Source organism: Accipiter gentilis, chromosome 26, assembly GCF_929443795.1.
Source record: "Accipiter gentilis chromosome 26, bAccGen1.1, whole genome shotgun sequence".
NCBI lineage: Eukaryota > Metazoa > Chordata > Aves > Accipitriformes > Accipitridae > Astur > Astur gentilis.
In genome coordinates, this window is record NC_064905.1 from 815852 (window position 1) to 830751 (window position 14900).

At 49.0% G+C, this 14900-nt stretch overlaps 1 protein-coding gene across 2 annotated transcripts in view; it reads right to left on the reverse strand.

Annotated features, from left to right (window-relative positions):
• The window catches only part of PSD2 (pleckstrin and Sec7 domain containing 2), an 86820-nt gene extending 72366 nt beyond the window's left edge, over positions 1 to 14454 (reverse strand). For both annotated transcript variants that reach the window (XM_049829675.1, XM_049829674.1), the window contains exon 1: positions 14343 to 14454. The gene's annotated coding sequence lies outside the window, so the exon portion shown is untranslated. The remainder of the gene's footprint in view (positions 1 to 14342) is intronic.
• Positions 14455 to 14900: the final 446 nt, after the last annotated feature.

Below are 14900 nucleotides of genomic sequence, written 5' to 3' on the forward strand. Positions count from 1 at the left end.
TATTTCTGCCTGGGAAATCCCAGCCTGGAATATGGGAGACATCACTCCTGGCATTTCAGGTTTTGGCAGAAGGCAAGATTGATGCTGCTGGATGATCACTCTGTTCATTCTCTATCTTCCTGCATGTCAACTTTCAGATGAGTCACTGTCCTCCAAAACACCATCTTCCCTCTGCTCGTGGGGGTTCCTGAGTGTATGAATTTGCATTTGTCTTCCTGACACCCCATCATTGACATAAAATCAGCTCCCCAAGCATACACAACCATTCGTAGCATCTGACTTGTCCTAACTTCTCTAACTTTTAGTGTATGAAAACTGTATCCTCAGCAACTGATCTGAGCAAACTCTGGGAGGTCCAGCAGGGAGTCTGCTGTTCTGGCTACAGATGGTTGGCAGCATCTCTTCCATGTTTTATTATATTCCACTGCAATGAGTCCCCCTCTCTGCCATTCATCATCTCACCTAAACAAACATCATCCTATTTTGTCTGACTAACTTGAGGTGCAAATACAGCTTTCCCCAATGCCCCAGGTACCAATATACATGAAGTATCAACACCCTAAAAGGATTTCTCAGCCATGTCTTATGAAACTGTTCAACGTAGGTTTTCTAGCCCTAGATATGTACAAACATTTGAGTTTACCAGTTGTCATTTAATATGCTGCCTGATTACTACTGGAGCAAGAAGCTTTCCATCATCTCTGTAAGATATGAACCCATCAGACTCTCTTTCTCCAGAGCTATGAATATTTGGCTGGACACTTCTTTTTTTTTTCAGTATCAGAGCAGACTCTTTTATCACCTTTATCTAAAACCAACATGCAGCATTTATTTTCTTCCTGACATATATGCACATAAATACACATACATGCACACTCTTTTATAGTCCTTAATGCTAGTAAACATAATTTTCATTGACTGCTCTTTCAAATTAGCCTTCCAGGTCTCTGCATTACATAACAGTTAATTCACAGCTTTTGTTACTGAATCCCTTCTTTCTCTATTTGGGTTTTTTCTTACTGTTATTATTTTTGCTTTTCTTTTCCTTAACAATGATAGATTCTTAGATAAGAATACCTTTGATGACTGAAAAACTGTGTGCATGCTGTGGAGGAGACAGCACCTATCAAAGTTTTCTTAAACAACCCCTATTTATAACACACATTATTTTGTCTCATTTTTTCCTTCAAACATTTCTTGCTTGTAATTGTTCTCAACTTAGGAAAATTGACCCCTTTAAAGTGCCTTGCATATGTATTATCAATTTAGGATTACATTCTGCTCATAACAAATGCAATTAGGTTGTTTAAGCAACCATTAATTCTGAGTTCAGTAATCAATTCACTTTTATCTGTTGGATTGAGGTCTGATACAGAATTACACCAAATTCACTGCAATACTTTTGGTAACAGAAAATTATCATCCATCATTTTTAGAAACACTGGGGCTGTGTTATTGGCAGCAGCATGAGTCCTTCAACATCTATCCCTGAGGCTGAAAAGCTGTTCTGGGAACATGGATTTTCTTTCACTTTGTTATGAAGCTGTTTAGGGAAGCTCTTTGTCCAGCCCCCTAGTTCAATAATGTAGTCTGCAGAGATACATCTGTGCTGGGGCAGATCAACTTGAACCTGAATGGAAGAGCAACCTTTGGCTATGTATTAGGACAAGCATGTGGACAGTGTCACGGGAAAGGCTGATGATTTGGAGGCAAAAAAGGCTACGGCTCTGTTAGCAAATCCCCTCCCTTTGCCCAAGGGAAAGCAACTTCCAGAGGTGACCAGAGCTCCTCCGCTGTTGTCTGGGGGTATCCCTAAGGTGCTGCTTCACCTGAGTTCCATCCCAGAGAGGCAAAGCTCTGCTGTGTCTCCAGCAAGCTCTGCACAGCGGCACCTCCCCAGCTCGCCAGGATCTCCAGTGTGGTCACCACCAGCTGGACGGGGGATGTGACAGGCAGAGCATGGCTTTCTCCTGACACCACTTGGCTCTTGGATTCCTACGAAGGTCTCATCTCCAGCTCTCTGTCCTGCCTGGTGACTAGGACATCCTATGATTCAGGCCTGTGTCAGTGTGTCTCAGTACCACCTAGGATGTCCTATTTATTTTTGGAAATGAGAATTTCTGATGTCCATTTATTGCCCAGGCACATGGCATTGATGTATGGGATGACTGCAATCTCCTTTCTACCCGCTTCTCCTCATTTCAAGCTCAAATGGCTGTAAGGGTGCTGCCGATAACTTTGTTCATACAATTACACAGAGTTTATCATTTGCTGTGATGGCCAAATCTAACTCATTGTTCAGAGGAGCCACCTTCCTTCTTTAACCAAAGGCTTTTGCCAGGTCCACCTCTGCTAGGGGCTTCTGCCAGCCCCAGCACCCTGAATACTGCGTTTGTCCTCAGAGCATCCTCACAGCCCGTCACTGCAGACTCTGCATCCTGCCTCATAGATGAAAGAGTCCCCCTGAGCAGGCAGTCTACCCAGAGACAGATACACTCCTACTGGATCATCTGGACTTGCTGTGAGCTGCCTAGGACTCAGCGCTGACTGCTGGGCACCCAGGACCACGATGCATGGAGGAAGCTGGGGAGCGGCAGCTGCAAAGAGATGTAATTTATGCATCCACACATCAGTCAGGTTGTGTAGGCTCCTGATATCTCTGGGAGGTTTTCTCTTGCCAAACTGCAGCAATTCCACCTCACCCTGCCCAGGCCCTCGCTCTTTTTGAGATGCCTCACACGCTGGGCTGAAAGCCCTGGGCACATTTGGACATTTGCAGAGAGATTTGCTCAGAGCTTATACTTGTTTGGGGCTTGGACACAGCCTAAAGTTGTGTGGAGGGCACAAGGAGTAATTTTGCTGCCCGTGGGCAGGTTCTGGAGCACTGACGTGAAGGTGCAGAGAGCAGAGGAAGTAGAATTTGCTGTTACCTGAGACAATCCAAGACATGGAAAAACAGGATGCTTCAGGCATGGGAAGAGAGCCCTGGCCCTGGGTCTTCCAGGTCAAGGACTGCTCAGCCTGTAGGATTCAGTATAGTGGCCAAGGATGGTTAAAAACTCTGGCCAAGGTAAGCTACACTGTCTGTGTACAGGGGGAGCATTGCCTCTCTAGCTGTAGATGTTGGCCTAGTCATCTACCCTCACCTTTAAGGCACATTGTCAGTCTGGATCCAACCTAGAGGCATCAGCCAGGTGGTCTGGCTCTGATTTTTCAAGGAGTTGGGATAGGGGAAGGGGGATTAAAGGCAAATTTTGGAATGATAAATCTGATTTACATTATATTGTCTATAAATGTAAGCTTTCAGATGAGGGAAAGGGACATTTAAATAATCTGATGTTTTGTTTAAGCTCAAGAGTTAGGGCCTGGCTGGGAGATATGGGGAACAAAAGTACAGAGGTCATGGAGCTCCCACATCTGGGAAGGTGTTGGGTTGAAGTGAGACATTTAGCAATGATGAGGCTTGCACCTACATGAACTAGTGTGAGGAGGATCCCAGCATCTTCTCTGCTCTGAGTGTTCCTGGGTTGCTAAAGTGGATTCAATAAGAGGGACATTTGGGGATGCTGATGGAGACACAACACAGATGCCAATGAATTACCATTAGCTATGTGTGCCCTTAGGACTATTGTAGCTGTAGCATTTAATCTTGTTGAAATGGCCACTGGAACTGGGACAGGGAGCACAAAACTGCATGTCTGAAGCCTTTACAGACACCTAACATCACTGCAGCTAATGGCACTGAAAGGGGCAAAGAACACATTTTTCAGTGGCTGGACTGAGAGACTAAACCAAAACTACTTCTGATAAAGCAATTAGTTATAGCCCAATGTTTCATCTCTTTTGAGCTAGGAGTCAGGGGAAGATAGTGATCTTCTGCAGGTAAGGAGATGGAGGGCAGTTAAACAATTTAGGAAAAAAATCAATTTCAGTAAACTATCAGAACAAGAACATTCGCAATGAAGAACTACACTTGTAACCTTTACGATGTGATTTTTTCCGTGTATGAAACTCCTGCAGGAAGCTGTGAGCTAGTTGAGCTACCAATATATGTTTCATTTGCAAAAGAAATGTTTTTTTCTTATTTTAGTTTTTTATTCATTTCACTTCCAGACATTTTGTTTATGTTCTAGAAGAGCTGAATTTCTGTAAGGCATCAGGAAGGGACAATTCACTATATGGGGATTGGGAAGTAAGCTGAGATAGGTCTGGAAAGGCTGTTACTGTCCCTCATGCATTAACACATCTGCTGTTGCCATCACTTGACGGCATCAAGGGCACAGCCATAACCAAACTTCCTTTCTTCATCCTTCCAGCCACTTATAGATAATCTCACCAGGGCTCATGTTTTTCAAAAATCTCAATCAGAGGACATGTTCCCACAGAGCTGGCATCCCTGGGGTGACTCCACACCATGAGCACGTGTCTGTAGCACAGAGGATTGGAACCGTGTTTTCAACGGGAGAGTTTATCATTCCTCAGCCACAGGTTGGTATGGGACTGAGATACAGTTAAGTAGTTCCCCAGCCTGCACTACCTTTTAACTCAATTTCCATTTCCTAAACCACTGCTGATGTCTGTCTAAATAATCATTATCTCCACAACCACGCTGAGTGTTAGTTTTTGCTGAGCATTGCGCAGAAGATTTGGAGCTTTTGAAAGGATGCTGAGCTTAAGAAGCTGCCTCTCCAAGCGGCTCTGGGTGTTTGTCACATTTCACTGGCTGTTTTTTCCAGTGCACACACAAACACACACAAACACACACCCTACGTGCACACACGCTCTTCTTTCATGTGAGTTGCCTAAGTGAATACTTGCCGTCAGATCTTCCAAGCCACAGCACATTTTTAATCAGTCCGATAATTCAATCATTCATTTCAGACCTGCTCTGCGCAGCTGTCATTTTCAAGCATCAAAGATTCTCTGTCAAAAACAACGCAGGCTGGAGGCTTATTCAAGCATCGCTATTTCAAAGTCCTGGGTGGGGAGCAGGGGGAGTGCAGAGGAAAAGAACTAATGGGATGGATTAAATGAACTTATTATAAATACTTCTGAAGCTACCAGCCAACCATCCTCAGCAGAGAACAATGGCATGGCACAAGGGCGACTCAGGCATCTGCAGGATTTGTAAGGCATTTGCAAATCTCACTCTTAAATTGCAGAGCGGGGAGAAGGGGGGATGTGTCAGATGAAGCTTCCTGCCTGAGATGCTCAAAGCCACCGAATGGGATTTGGATGTCTGGTTCTCATTAAAATTAATGGGAATTGGGTGTCCAGACCTACAGGCAGCTTTCAAAAGCTTCGTCTCCATTTATAATTAATGTTCCCAACAGAGTGACTAAATATTTATACAATAGGTCATGTTGTATGCAAAATGGAAGAGGTGCCTATTGGTAGATCAGGGACCAAGAGAAGGAGAATCTGATGGGGTGTCAGGTTCAATCTGCATTGTCCCTTGTTTAAAGCTCTTCTACTTGCAAATCTCCAGCAGCTCCCACTAGATGAGCAGCTAGGGTGGTAGCTCCAGCAACAATTATATTCTCAGGGTACAATACATCAAATTAAAATGGCAGCTTTACAGCTTTCCTGAGTTCTTCTCCTCTCCCTCCCCACAGCTCTGACTTCCTTCACCAACTCACTTCACCTCTGCAAATCTCAACTTCCACTATGAAAAATACACAGTATCACTGTAGGAGGAATGCAGCGGAGCTTAATCCATGAACACTGCTCTGCCTTGGTCAAAGATACTATAGATGGCAGACATCAAGTAGAAGATTGACATTAATCTGCCTCCAAGCATTAGCAAAGCCATGGCTGGATCTGTACCGCTGCATTTGCTCCATAGCGATGTGTACAAAGCTGGTGGGTTGAACCCTGAGAGCATCTGGGGGGTCTATGATCTGGGGGTGAAAGCTTGGCGCTCCTGCAGGGGAAGTCCAAAGCAACCAAGTCCTGTCCTGGTTTGCTTGTCCCCCAGAGGAAACTCTTCCTCAGCTGGGTCATGCCTTGAACCCTGCCCCAGCTGACCCACTGAGAGGGTGTCCACGGAAGCTTGGGCCTTGTGTACTGGGTAGCCTTGGGTCCCCACCCAGAAGAGCTCCTGAGCTTGGCTTAAGACAGACACTTGGGGTGGGCTTGATGATCGCACTGCCTTACAATGCTTTAATGGAGGAGATTCAACTCCTCGAACCTTTGAAAATTTGCCTTTTAATTTTTTCTTCCATGTCTCATCCAAAGCCACCAGATGGAGAAGCTCTGATGATTCAGGGAATATGGAGACCCCTGCAGTCTCCTTCCATGCCTTGGCATCTCAAGGTTTGTCAAGCACAGATGTATGTATTGAGTGGTACCTCAGAGCTCATCTGGGATTCCTCTGCAGGTCCCCAGCTTATAGTATGCAAGTTGTAGATCCAGCTTCACTAAAATGACGCAAAGCTCAGTCAAAAGACAAGTAGCCTGGTCTTGTGTCTGTGGTCAAACACGCTCTGTTATAAAGGGATGCCTTATACTCCTAGCCTCTAGCTTCTAGTCACCTTGCTCTTCTTCTCTACACTAGAAATCATCAGTAGCTAATGTTGCCCTTCCATGTGACCTTGGATGCATTACACAGATCTTTCTTTGGTTCTCCTGGCTATCCTGACCATATTTCACAGCATAACATGGGCTATGGTTAGTGTCAAGGCTGGCTTAGCACAGTACACAAAGCTGTATGCAGTCACTCAAAAGATGAAACTGAACATGAACTACAGCCACATCACCTGAAACCCACAGCCCATTGGGCAGTGCAAAGGGGAAAGAAGGCATCATTCCTCTCTAACACCATGGCCAGTCTGCTTGGCATGGGACATTTGCTGTTCCATGGCTTTGTTCCTAATTAAAACAATCGGCTTTGCAAGACAAAAATTCAAATTCAAGGCTTAGAGCTGTTGTTCCCAGACAAGATGTCAGGAGAGCATCAAGGACACATAAAGAATAAAACAGCTTCATTTTCCTTGTGAATACCTGTCTGCTTATTTTTTAATTAAACAACAGCTGGGTGTAGACTTGTGAAACAGCAGAAGGATCCCAAGACAGAGGAGATTAGGCAATCTACATAATGCAAGGATGTAAACCCTTTCTGTCACTGCCAGAGCAGCAGCTGACGCTGGCAGAATCTGCTCCATCACTGAACTCATCATTACAACAAGCTTCTGCAAAGGGCCTCTTAGATTTCAAGCATTTAATCCCAGAATCCATTACATACCCCAAATCACAGTCAACTACCCATTTTGCAAAAGAGATAGGGGTCATGGGCAAGGGTTTTAGGAGCAGGCTGGAGAAGCCTCTGTTGGCAGCGACCTACATAAGAACTGGTCCCATCTTCAGGCATGAGCATGGACTAGGCCACCTCTCAAAGCTCCTGCCAGCCCTGCAGATCTATCACTTGTTGAGATACATGTAGGTGAAAGTCTGAAAGTCTATGTTTTCTTATCACATAGACTCAGGGACAAAGCAAGCTTCCCCATCCAGAGGTCCCTCAGGGCTTGGCCATGGAGGGAGGGCTGTGAACCCTGGGAAAACGTCTTGGCCTTGCTGCCAAGCAGCCAAGCCTGCACCCCTCTGATGTGTGCGGTTAAGAAGAAAAGACTGGGACCAAGGACTTGCACTGCTCATCCCCAGTTAATGCCCCTTTTCAGACCCTGAGCCACTGACCCAACCATCATCCGAAGCCAAAGAGGCAATCCCCCTTGCCACTCAGCATAGCCATGCCAGGAACCCATGCTGGGAACACAACCGTGCTCCCAAAGAGAGCCGTGCAGGCTGCTACACTGTCAAACTGCCCTAGATTGGAGTGAATAAGCTCCTTTCTAAAGGAAGATAATTGCTCTATTTTAAAACTAAGTGGTTCAAGGAGAAAAACGCAGGCAAGAGGGCCTGATGCTCTGAGCTTGGGGTGGGAAACAGGAGGTATGCGGGGCAGAGCAACTGCATAGCTGCTTTGCTGGATGGTCAAAGTGCTGGATGAAAAACATGAGTCAGGCTGCTACTGTGTCCTCAGCCCAGCCAAATCGGTGCTGCTGGAGAGAGCAGAGACCTTGGCAGGAGAAGTGGGTGCCCCTCCTCGGGGTACTGAGCTGTGAGGCTCAAAAGCCAGAGGGAAAAAGCTCCTGGTGGAACAAAGAGCCTCTGTCTCCTCTTGTCTGTGCCCCCTCCACTTGCAAGTTCAGGTTTTGTGGCCATAAAGGAGGTCCCCAGAGCACTTTGGGTCAGCCTGTTAGGCCAGCGCCACTCCACAGGCTGGTCTGAGAGCTGGCGTTGTAAAGCTTAGCCAAGCAGAGGAACCGCCCCCACCACAGGGACAGCTCGCAAGGAAGCTTCTCTGGGGAAAATAGTTGCTGCTTCGGCAAACTGTCTCCCAGAGTGAAGACCAACAAACTAGAGCAGACAACAACAGAGTCATTAATAAGGCCACGCCTGGCACCTTCCTGGATGCCCCCACCACTGTGATCAGTGATTTCACCAAACAAGCACAGAAGAGGCCTCTTCAGCAGAGTTTTGTCTTTGCTGCTTAAAATTCAATAGCTCCACTTTCCAAGCGGGCAGGAAAGAAACAGTTTTTGTAAGTTAACGGCCCACCCCCCTCGTCCCCATTTGTATGGAGGAAGCTCTCTGGTTTGAACTTGGCAGCCGTGCCTCTGGCCTGCAGGGGAAGGACACCAAGAGGCTTGAAGGATGTGTCAGCTGCTTCCTAGCCCTGCTGGACCGGCACGGGTCCTGGCAGAGACGGGTCCCATTTGAATGTCCCTCAGCTGGAGGTCAGAGAGATGTATTCAGTGCTCCAGCAGCCTGGGTCCTACCATGGCTGCCTGTGAACAGCTCCTAGCTTCCCCCAAGGTGGGCACCCTTGCTGATTCTCCCCGTGTCCCTTCCTCTCAGGCTTAGGGGCAGAGTCATGTCACTGGCAGGATCTGTTGAAGGATTGGCCTCATACATCCACACAAAGAGGAAACATGCACATGGTGAGCAAAGCAGCAGCTTGCCTTCAGGCAGCATCTCAAGACGATGATGTAAAATCTGTTTTGGGGGGACCCTGTGACCTGGAAACAATGGTGGAAGCACTCAGCTGACCTCTTATACAGGAGCTGAATACTATTTATGTAAAATTTTGCTTTAAAACCAAGGCTGGCTGCCCTGTCTCATGAGAGCTATTAGCTGTCATTTTAGGTCAGAGTTAAGGTTACTAAGAACATAAATGACACATTTTCTCTCACAGACAGCTGAGACTCCTCTTTTGCACAATGAGCACCCAGAATGAGCAGGAGGATGCAGTAAGTGCCCTGCAAAGCTTTTTTCACCTCAAAATAGTTTTGCAGTTGATGAATCCATAGCTGTAACTTAGCACATATGTCTGGAAAAAGGAAGTCCTTGGGCCTTGCTTGTGTAACCCCACCTCATGCCCGTGACTTCCCTCTCAGCTGCCAACCTGCAACAACGCTGTTGGGCTAGCCAAACTGTAGAGACCCAGCTTCTCTCCCAGAGACCTAGGGTCATTCCCCCGGGATGGTCACCTCCATCGGTTCGATACGCTGCAGTCTGCCAGAGGCAGAGCCAACTGCTCCCTCTGTGCTGGATCATTGATGAACTGGGCACAGACAAGCAGCAAAAAGGGTTAGGGGCTGAAGCACTGGGGCCAGAGAAGTACACATCATTCACACAGATAAGATGTCCTCCTGGAGAGCTGACAGCAGCAAGGGCAGCAGAGAAGAGGCAAACAAGGGGAGCGTTTGCTATCTCTGACCCCCGAGCATGCTCCTGGCAGTACGGCTTCAAAGGGAGGAATGAAATGTAGGAACAAGCAACCTGGTCTGGGCATAGACATTGCACTCAGCGAGGGATGTGCCTGCCTTGCACAGATATGAGGGACCTTCTGCCTTCAAATCCTTTCTGACAGTCACCCCACTCCCTCCCCATGGTCTGCAGCCCCTCCATCCAGCTCTCCCACTACAGCAATTCACCATGTGAGCCTTATCTTAGCCACACGTAATCTCAGCCCTTTGTCTCTCAGGACAGGGCTTAAAGAACTCCCCAAAGTTAACGAAGCAGGTCCATCCCCTCATTAACTCACCAGGCCTGTCTCCTTTGATTAGGTTGTGCTGACTCTGCTCACACTCACACTTGCTGCTCTAGATGCAGGGACACTGGGGCATTTCCAGCTGGGACACAGACAAAAGGAGGAGATAGCAGAGCCTTGGTTACCACCGGAGCAATTCAGGACAAATAATTAGAGGCTTTCATGGCTAATTGGATCTGTACTGTCAATCCAGCACAAGAGATGCCTTAACCCACACTGCCTGCCTGAGATTGCTAAGCAGGCCATAAATAAACTGCAGCACTGGTCCAAAGCTCACCGGCCTTCAGCTTCCACCCTGCATGCTCCCTCCCAGGCCTGCTACGGCACAGTCTACCTGGTGGGGGAGTCCAGCTCCCTTGCCTTTTTCCATGACCACAGCCTTGCAGCCATGCAGCCACTCCAGGACACTTGGAGTCCACCTCAGTTAGCTCAGAGACCCTTCAGGCATGCAGACCTCAGCATATACATGGCTAGCTTGAACAAGAAGCTGCTGTTTTCGAACTAAAGTCAAAGGGTAAATGAACCAGTGGTCAGGAAGAGCCAGTGTCAAAGATCAGTATTAGCAGGGGCTGGCAAGCCAAAGACAAAGTATTTTCAGAGGAAGGCTTGTGAGTTGGAAGTTGGTTCCTGCAGTACCTAAACCTACTTTTTGTTTTCAGTTACAGGACAAGGCTCCAGTCCTATCCCCATCTCACTCTCAGCCCTGAAAGTCCTTCTTTCCTTCTGTGCTCTGACATCTCTTCCAGATCCTGGGAGTGCTGGAGCTTGAAGACAAGCCATGCAAACAAGAACAACCACCTTCACATGACTGCCGGCCAGTGCAAGGACATCCAGACCCTTAAAGCAATCTGGAAGCGTGACCCTTCCCTCTGAGGACCTTCAGCATTTAATCATCTTTAAGGAGGCAGGCTCAAAACTGTGCATTGGGCCCCCGAGCTCGCACCCTCTGCAAGGCTGATTGCTATCCAAGGTCCCAAGTGCTTCCCCCAGGAAACAGAGCAAAGGAAAATGGCTTGTACTGCTTGCAACCATAACCTGCAGAATTTCTACCTCTGCCACAGGAAAGCCAGGCACAGGTTGTGTAGAAAGGCAAAGTCACAGCAAAGGACAGTCCAACACTCTGGGCCAGGCAAAAATAGATTAACCTACTTGAAAGTAGGACGACATCGCTAAAGAGTAGGACATCTGGTCACCACAGCAGGAGGAGCAAATACAGAGGAGGCATCTTGTCCATGGACATGTCTAATCTGATGGGAGACAGCTAAAGCACAGACGTGTAGTATGTTCAGGCAAGTAGCTGGGACGAGTGGTCCCTGATCAAAGCAGAGTGGCTTTCCATCTTTCTCAGACGACTGCTAGACTTGCTGCCGACAATCAGTCTACCTGCCTACCAGAAGCAATATCCTGCCCCCAGGAGCCTGTGGAATATGCGTGCCCAAACCTAACACTTGACCTGCTAAACCCAGGGTTTTGCAAGAAATGATCACCAAGAGAGAAAACATAAGAAGATTCCCAATGTGCCTGAACAAGTTTAATGCTTGTGAACTGCTTCAAGGCTCCCTGCTGCCGAGGCCATCCCCTCCACTGGCTCGAGCCCACCTACCTCTGCTCGACTGCTTGCACCTCAGCGCCTTTCCCCCAGACAGATTTTCAGCCCGCTAGCAGAGCACTGTTCGGAGAGGACATGATATAGAAGTGATTAAGGATCACCACTGAGCTTGTATTAGCATCTTCAAAAGCTCGGCAGCCCACCAGCCAGCCAGCAGGCTGCAGCTAAGCCAGGCATGATGGGTCTTTCAAAACGAAACAAGAAAGCAAATGCTGCAGATAGCATGCTCATCAAAGGAGCCTCACTGCTGTTTGTAGAGAGGAGTTAATGCCATGCCACTGACTGGCTGCTCCAGGGCCGAGTTTCCTACCCAGCCTTGGCAGGACAGGCAGTTTTCTTGGCTTAGGACCCTGTGCTGGAACGGAAACCCGGAGCACCAGGTCTCAGGACACCATTCAAAATCCTGTTCCTTGTTGCTGCTCTCAAAGGATGCAGTAGGAAACCATCCAGGTCCTTTTGCAGAAAGCTTTAAGCCCCTCCAGAGAAAGGTCTCCCTGCCAGGTGTGGTTTGTTTTCTTAAACTCAGACTTGCAAAAAGCAGTCTGGGGCAGCCGTGAACTTAGGTGTGAACCATGGCAGCCCCCTCAACAGACCCTAGACTGAGGTGAATGGTTTCGAGTCTAACCTGACAGCTGAGCCCACCCTGAGAAAAGCCATCAAGACTGTTTTGCAAGTAACCCCACGTCAGCTTCCTTTTAACCTTAAAATTATCAGTCACCCACAATGGCCTTTTAACTGCCTTGCATTGAATTCAGCTGCTCAGCCACTCACTCTGGGCTAGGGGATTTTGCACACCAGCCTAGGACAAAGCCGAAAGGTGGAGAAAGGTTTCTGTAGTCTTTGCTAGGGCTGTTACAGTGGCTGCTTGCTAGCGCTTGTCTTCAAGAGAGGAAAAGGCTTTTGGGGCAGAAGGAGTCATTATCTTTATGGATCAGGCAGGGCAGATTCAGGCAGCAGTAAAGCAGGAAGGTGGCCTGCCTGCCCTGTGCTGGAACAGTTGTCATGGTCCTTCCCCAGGGACAGCAGTCCAGGATGGTGAGCGGTGCTGCTGGACAGGGAAAGCCCAGGGGTGACAGGAAACACTGGGACAGAAGAGACCACCATCTCCAGTGCAGGGCTCCCTGAGTGCCATTTGTGGTGCCAGCGACGGTGATGGGACAATGCCTTTGACCTCATAACAGTGAAATTCGGTTTGCTGACAGCAGGGTGCAGGCTGAAGCCGGCTTTGAGATGCAGAAGCTGACTGTGGGTGCGCAAGCTGGCTGTTCAAGGCTATCCCATTGCACACCACCTCTGCCAGCCCAGGCAACAACCCCAGAACTGCTTCCTCCCTCACACAACCCAGAAACCATTTCTCCCCTTTTCCTGCTGTACTGATGCCAATTTTTGCCAGGCAGAAAGAACCAGAAGTACTCACTTTGGGACAATGATGTTTTTTACTCTAGAGTGTCTTTCATCCTACGCAAAGGCACTTCTAACTAAGGAATCATCTCAAATCCACAAACAAGAACTTAGTTCTGAAGATGTGATAAACATTTTCCTTTATTTTAATTTAAAAAAAAAAAGATATTTCAGAAAAGCAACCTGATTTATCAGATATTCTCATACCCTTAAACCTGCCCTCTACCTCCCCCAAAGTATGTCAACAAAAAGGTGAAAGCAGACACACTAGGGAAGGTCTGCTTTCTTCCTACCAGCACTACCCAGAGAGACTGACAGTGAACTTGAGGCTGAAGATATTTAATAGCACGAGAAGACTGCTCCTCATAGCAAGAGCTTCCCATCCCACATAGGCAGCACCCTATGTCTGCAACTTTGCCAAGAAGCTACTAACTTTGCATGCCAAGAAAGGCCTGAAACCTTCACAGTGCAATTCTTGTCCATCAGACCAAGGTGACCTGCAAGTCAGCTTGAATGGGGTTGTCCAAGTCACGCCTTTTTAATTCTACTTCTCAGCCTTCCCTCTGTGTCAGGGAATTACAGCAAGCCCAGTGCCTCTCACCCATGTCTGAACAAAGGAATGCTGCTTAGAGGCTGGCAGGTATGCTGCTTCTCTGGCTCATGTCTTACACATCACTGGGTGATGGTTGAAAGGGGGTTTCTGCCACCCCATTGAGCCTGCTCCACTACACAGAAGAAAGCCGGAGAGGAAGAGCTGGACAAGGAAGCAGCTGGCCAGGAACCTGAGAGCAGAAAAATCCTTGCAGCAAACCCTCTGCCAGGCCTCAAATCCTCCACAACCCGTACACCAAGTTCTTCCCTGAACAGCCCGAGAAGCATTGCAGCCCTTTGACACCACTTGAGCACAACCTTAATCCCCCAGTACTCCTTCCCGGAGGCTCTCGGGGAAGGACAGCCTTCTAACTCGGTGCGCGTCCCTTCACCCAACACCACTTGTAAAAGGATGGTGATCCCGGGGGTGGTCGCACCAGCCTGGGGCGCTGCCCGCCTTTGTAGAGGCGTGCGTGCAACGCCCTATCCTGCACCCTGCTGCTGATAGGGGGGATAACACCGGCCCAGCAACACCCTCATCCCTCCGGCACGGCTGAACCACCCTTCCCCCCTTTCCCGAGGAGCCGCGCCTGCTCCCGCTCCCACTCCGGGAGATGCTCACCCCCTTACCTCCGCACTCTGCCACCCTCCGCTTCTGCGGCTCCTCCGCCCCGGGCTCCGGCTCCCGGGACAAGCGTGCGGCCATGGGGAAACCGCTCCGCTCCGCTCGCTGCATCCCACCCCCCGGGACACCCGGCACGGGGCTCGGCACCGGGCGCAGCGCCGGCTCCGGCCGCCAGGGGGCGGCAAAGGGCGCGGCGGCGGCCGCCGCGCCCTTTGCCGCCCCCTGGCGGCTGCGCCCGGTTCAGCGGGGAGCGGGGAGGGGGGAGCGAGGAGTGGGCGAGCCGTGGGATAGGAGGGTGCAGAGAGCTGGGGGGGGGGGGAGGGGGCAAGCTACGGAGGTGTGGGCAGGGCGTGGGGGGCTCCCCAGCCCTATGCAGTCACCAGAGGACCTGTGCTTGGGAGGTGGGAGTAGGACGCTGCGTGGGTGTCGTGGTCTAAGCAACGCGCAGCCGCTCGCTCACTCCCCCCCCCCATCCAGTGGGATGGGGGAGAAAATCGGGAAAAAGAAGTAAAACTCGCGGGTTGAGATAAGAACAGTTTCATAGAACAGAAAAGGAGAAACCA